Below are 6,000 nucleotides of genomic sequence, written 5' to 3'. Positions count from 1 at the left end.
AATTAATAGACACTTGCAGACACAGTGTTGGGTTTTATGTGTGTGTTCTCCTTATGATTCAAAGGCATTATCCCAATTCACAGGCAGGATCTATTCCTTTCATGGCCTTTCCCAGGAATGATCCCTTTTGTTTTTTACATTATTATTTTTTTATATTCATTTGATTCATTCAAATGTAGAGAGACTTTTTGCAAACAACACAAAATAGAGATCACTGATCATCATGAATGTCACACAGACACTTGGCGACCCAGTGTCCCTCTCAGGAAGCTTATTTGTTATTAGTTGAATTTCTAAAAAAAAAAAAAATGGAGCTGATGAAAGAGGAGCAGAAGGGAAAGGGATATAGATGGGCCAAGTGCAGAACTCTTCGGAATACACGGTGTCCTTCTGGGATTCACTCTTTATCGGCTTGAGTGAAATGACTCGATTCTCTCTAAGCAACATCATCTCTCCATGTGGTTGCCACCATCTGTTAATGTCTTGATTTTTGGAAAGTTTGGTTGCCTGAGGCGAAGCCAGTATTGGCTACATCTTGGGTACTAGTCAACCGTGGGTTGCTGTTACACTATAATGCTAAAAAATATTTCCCCCTGGGGGGGGGGGGAGAATACTGTGGCTCAGTTAGAATTGAGGTGTGTTCAAATCCCTTGCAACCTTCATTGCTCTGAGTGGTTTAGGATGGCCCCCTGTTCTTTAAGAGCTGCCTGCCAGGCAGAAATTCAGACCTGGATTCAACTTCCCTAGCTGGTGAAATATCTTTTCGTCAGTCCCAGAAAAGCTGGGCCTGTTGACTTTTTGAGTTGTCCACAGCTGTTAAAGGTACAAGAGCCCTGGAAAAGGAAAGAAAAAGAGGCCCTTGGGGTCTAACTTCGGGGGACTACCTCTTACTTCCCCATCAGTAAAACGGAAATGTGATGAACAGAGGGCTGCTGCAAAACCATCTTATTTACAATCGGTGACCCCCCCCCCTCCCAAGAATGAGAGAAATAAGCAGGAACAGTGGCTGTATCCAAATAAGAACGTTGCATTCTTGCAGGTGGAGAACCACACTGGGATGGGTCGAGCAGGGTATCACCTACACAGTAGGTAGGGAACTAACAAGAGGGGGGTCTTTATTGCATTTTTACTGCGGTGCTGTATCTAGTGGAACAATTGGGGGGGTGGATTGATGCAGCCGCGAGAAACTTTTGGAGCGCAGTTTCCAACGCCGAGTCCAACTTCGGCGAATGGAGCTCTCATTTATTTCTGTTTAGACTGAAGCCGTCGGTTAAACAAACAGCACACTTCAGAGGGGTCAGAGAAAAAAACAGTTGGGTTCCCGTTAGGGAATTCCTCCCTGCAGCTGCCACTTGCTTTGCTGATCGTGTGGTAGAATTTCGCTCAGGAGCGAGTTCAGGGTGAGGATCGGCTCCTCTATGGGGCAAGCGCCGGTTTGGAAGTGACAGGCTGCGCGTAAATCGGGGCTGATCGCTTCTCAGCGTGGCACAAAGGCCATCAAGCCGCCATGGGAGCTGGCACTGATTTTTATTTTGTGGCTTTGCAAGTACGATGTGAAAAAAAATCCAGAGAGGAAAAAAAAGAACTTCAGAACCGTTGAGCTTTCAGAAGTTATAAATCACCGAGGCAAATGGGGGCCGAATTCTCGGCAGCTAGAAGTCAAGGAAGAACTCGGAAACCAAAGGTAAGTTTTTTTTTTTTAAAAAAAAGCAGAAGTTGCCTTGAGAAGAACAACATTGATTAGAAAGTCTGGGTTTTTATGACCGTCTCCAAGAGGCACTAAACTTTTGTTCCCTTTTTTACTAGAAGATAAGGGGATAGGCAGATACGCCCCAGTAGAAAGGAGGGATGGATTGATTTTACTTCCACAACTGAGGGCTTCTCGCCTTCTGACTTTTCTGCCTCACCTAACAGATTAGGAAACAGATGGGGGAGTCGCATCAGATATTCAGGACTTTTCTCCAGGGAGAGTGCGTGTGTGAGAGAGAGAGAGATTTGGACCACGCTGATTGAAAGGCAGAGGTTTCTGACGGGTCATCCCATTCTGATTGAAATCCTGGCTCTCCTCTTGTAACAGATCTTGGGAAGACCGGGGCGAGGGGTGGGGGGGTGGTCCCTGATGGAATAGTCGTAGACCGAAAGATGAAGCGCAGGGCAAAAATCTGCCATAGGAAGGAAGTGGGCGTGAAACAGTCCTAGGGAGCGTTCGGCCCCCTCCCAGCCCGCGCCCTTCCTCCCAAGTAACTGGGCAAGCGAAGGACCCAGAGGGGAGCAGGTGTGTCAATACGCCACCGTCTGCTGGGCCCCCGAAGGTGCTGCCCCGCGAAATGAGCCGCTGCCCGCCTCCCGCCCCAGTTTTCCAAAGCAACAGATACCATGATCCCCGACAACGCGCAGGTCAATCCCGTCGGCCTAGGCTGTCGAGCCGCATCCTTGCCACGTTTTGTTGGGGTGTGTGTGTGACGTTGAGCTGTTATTCTCAGACCGAGTTTCTGAGAAGTTCGTGAGGTCTTTTTCTTTGTTTGGATGCGCGCCTGGGTGGCAGTTTGCTAGTTTTGTGAAGTGGAGCGGGGGGTGGGGGGTGAGCGAAAGGAAGCGAGGAGGAATGCTGGAAAAGAGGGCAGATGCCCAAGAAGCCCCCTCTCCTTCCCACGCACAGACAAAGCGAGTACAAGCGCCAAGCAGCCCGAAAGAGAACCGCGGGGTTCTAGACGGGGAGGCGCGCTCCGCCAGCGCTCAACTGGGGAGGCGCAAAATCGGTGAGCGCGGTGTACAAAACTGTCTCTGCGTTGGCACGTTTTTACTGAACCTGTAAATTGATACAGAGATGATGATCATGGTCAAGATATTTTCTAATTATTGTTTTATGCACAGACACATACGAATAAAGAGAAGCGCTCTTTTATTTGCGGACCTGAACCAACGCTTCTTCTCGCCTTTCCCAAAGCGAGTTTGCTCGCCCGCTCTTTTTTAACTTAGAAAGTCAATCTTTGTTTCACATAAGCCTCGAGATATCCTTTTTAAAAAAATGTCAGACGTTAGTATTCTCCTTTTCGCACAAGATGACCGAGCAATTAAAGAAGAAAGGGAAGTGACGGGAGTTTATGATGTGCATAATTCTCAACTACCTGCTAGTAAATCTAAACTAACCACTAGTTTTTAAAAAATATAATCGCCCTTCCCGATCTCATTACATTCCAGAGATATTGGAAATTGCTGGTGATAATTTTGCCCTTTCCGATGGTTCGGGGCTCTTTTTTTGATGCCCTATGGATACTGTTGGGCTGATCTGAACTTTAGGTGAATGTTTTTGTTATGTCTGTATCAACGACTTATAATAAACAGCAGTGAAGATACGTATGCCTAAAGAGAATGTTCTGTGGTTCACCTGAAGACCGCAACCCGACTTTCCATTTCTGGTTATTTTGTTGGATCTTTCTTAGGGAGAGCGTAGGGATCGATCGCAGTACAGAGTCGGTCTGTATTTTTGAAGACGTTTGAAATGGAAAGACTTGGCTAATTTGTTTTAAACCGGTGGTCTGCGTATTCTGTGTTTTAAAACCGTATCTAGGAAGAGGCATCTCCCAGCATTAAAGTTATTGGGTTTAGGTCTACAGAAAGGTATATATACACCTCGCAATGTCTTTTAAAGTGCCCCTGGTTCTATAATATTGGGCTGCCAAGGATTACTAGCCCTTTCTTAGCCAGTCCGAATGACTGCCTGGATGGGACGAGGGCACCTTGGCTTCGTTCACTGTACTTTGTCCAGTGCCATTCTTCCTCCCCCTCCCCCCCCTCCCCGGCAAAGTATGCCATCCAATCCACCATGGCGCTAAATCCAAGTACAAGCAGTCATTGGAAAGGAACGGACTTTAAACGGTTGGGCTCAACTGTCTTGTGGATCGAGTTGCCAGGTTGTGTGGTCGCACAATTCTTTAAAGGAAGTGAAAAAAATCCCAACATTTCAAAACTTGGTGCCTTGATGTACAATTTGGAAATATCTTGGTTTAAGGTTCATACTTTGGTAAGCACTGTTCTTTATGCGCGCCGGTTTGCGCCGGTTTGCCGGTTGTGTGCATTGAGCAGCCCAAATACTAGACTGCATTGGTAAAAAGCATTTACTAAGGAGTAAGAATTCACAAGTTCCCCCGCATATCTCTTAACGATTAGCCCTTTTTTGGGTCAGGCATACCTCTGAGGGGGGGGGGGGGATGCGCTAGAGATATCCCCCAAGATCTTTACGTACAGTAACTGATCCACGAGGCAAGGCTGGACTCTGGACCGGGCGCAGCTGACTGTCCAGTGCCCCCCCCGTTCAGCTCTCCCCCCAATTTGATGCTAAAAGTCTCCTTCCCAGCTGCCACGATGGACGGGGGTGGAGAAAGAGGATGGCGAGGCGATGGGGAGAGCGGGCGGGGGGGGGCAGCCGGTTTCTCCTCCTCTCCTCTCTCTTTCCTCCCAAGTTCACTGTCCCCCTTGAATCCGAAGGAGCCTCCCGATTGGGCGCCGGGCCTGGCGCACGTCACTCCGAGCGTGACGTGTAGTCTTCCTGTTTCCTTCAGCTGTGTCTTAAAGTAATTCTTGTTGTGGTGCGGAGCCCTCAGCTGAACGGGGCTGCTCCGCTGCCGGCAGAAATAATAGACAATTACAGCCGGGAGAGACGCGAGGCGCGAAGGAGCTCTTCCCTCGCCCGCCCCCGCCCCGCTCCTTCCCTCGCCTCTCTCCCGCGGTCTCCCTCTCCGTCTCTCTTCCCCTCACTCCGGGTCCCTCGCACCCGCGCGCTGGCACGCTCGCGCTCCCGCTCCCTCGGCCAATTACAATATTCATCAGCCGCCAGAGAGCCGGGCTGCCCGTCTCGTTCGGGCGAGCGTGTGTGTGTGTGTGCGCGCGCGCGCTTTCCCCCTGGCTGACTCTCCCTCTCCTTCTGTCTAACCAGCAGGGGGAAAAGAAGAGAGGGGGCTCGAGTGTCATCGCCTTTGCGACCGAGTAAGTATCGCTCACCCTCCACTTCGCTCTCCTCCTTATCTCTTCTTTCTCAGGGCTCCGGGCCGGGGGCGGGGGGAGCGGGCTGCTTCTCCGCTCCGACTGGGGATCAAGTTGGGCACGGGCTGCTACTTTCTTGGAGCGGGTTTTTTTCTTTTAATCACCGCGTCCTTCTTCATTTGTTGGTGTTGTTACAGCCAGTTTGGAAAATGAAGGACGCTGCTCAGCTTATCAAATAAACCCATAACGGTTTTTACTCCGGTGCCTCAGTAGAGCCGTCGCATTGGTTGGAAAGGGCAAGGTTGGTGTGGGGAGGGGGATGTTTCTTTTTCCTCGCTTGTTGTCTCTCTCCCTGCCTCCTCTCCCCTTTGCTTTCCCCCCGTATTATTCTTTTTATAAGCTGGGGGCAATGGTGTGGCTTTGTGTAAGTTGCGAGGTTCCTTGCTCTCTCTTTCCTACCCCTTCCTGGTTCCCTCTAACTCCGAGGCTGCTCGTTCTTCTTTGTCCTGTTTATTAATCGCTGCCTTCCTTTTTGTCTCCTTCGATTTGCTTGTCATTTGCATGCCTTTGACTTCTCCTTTTTGAAAATACGTGGAAGGGAGTGGGAGAAGTCCGGAGTGTATATGGAAGCTTTCTTTTTCTGTTCAAAGACTGGGAGAAATAGTAAAGGGGTGTGTGTGGAAATGGACCGACTATTGTGAATGAGCGAGACTGAAGGGATGAAGTGGAAGTTTGAAGGCTCAAGTTGTGAGGGTGTCATCCTGAGCGCGTTTGTTCTTCCTTTGGAAGTGAGCTCCGCTGAAATCACTGGAGTTTACTTCTAGGTAAAGACTAATGGGCTTGGGGGCTTGGAATGACTTTCCCAGACGTGAAGGTACGTGCTTGCAAAGACGAACCTGCACGTCTGCTCGTGCTTTGGGGAGCTGTGTTGAAGTTGATGGAAGCGTGCCTCACTTTGCGATGTGTGTCTGAATGAGAGAGCGAGTTTGTGTGTGTTTTAGAAAATGTTTCATTCGG

General features: G+C 49.4%; 1 protein-coding gene across 1 annotated transcript in view; it reads left to right on the top strand.

Moving 5' to 3' along the window:
* Window positions 1-4,584: 4,584 nt before the first annotated feature.
* Window positions 4,585-6,000, top strand: part of PROX1 (prospero homeobox 1) — a 77,102-nt gene continuing 75,686 nt past the window's right edge. The window contains exon 1 of the mRNA XM_054989407.1: window positions 4,585-4,986. The gene's annotated coding sequence lies outside the window, so the exon portion shown is untranslated. The remainder of the gene's footprint in view (window positions 4,987-6,000) is intronic.

Source organism: Eublepharis macularius, chromosome 1 (assembly GCF_028583425.1).
Source record: "Eublepharis macularius isolate TG4126 chromosome 1, MPM_Emac_v1.0, whole genome shotgun sequence".
Lineage (NCBI taxonomy): Eukaryota > Metazoa > Chordata > Lepidosauria > Squamata > Eublepharidae > Eublepharis > Eublepharis macularius.
This window is presented reverse-complemented; position numbering and strand designations above follow the sequence as displayed.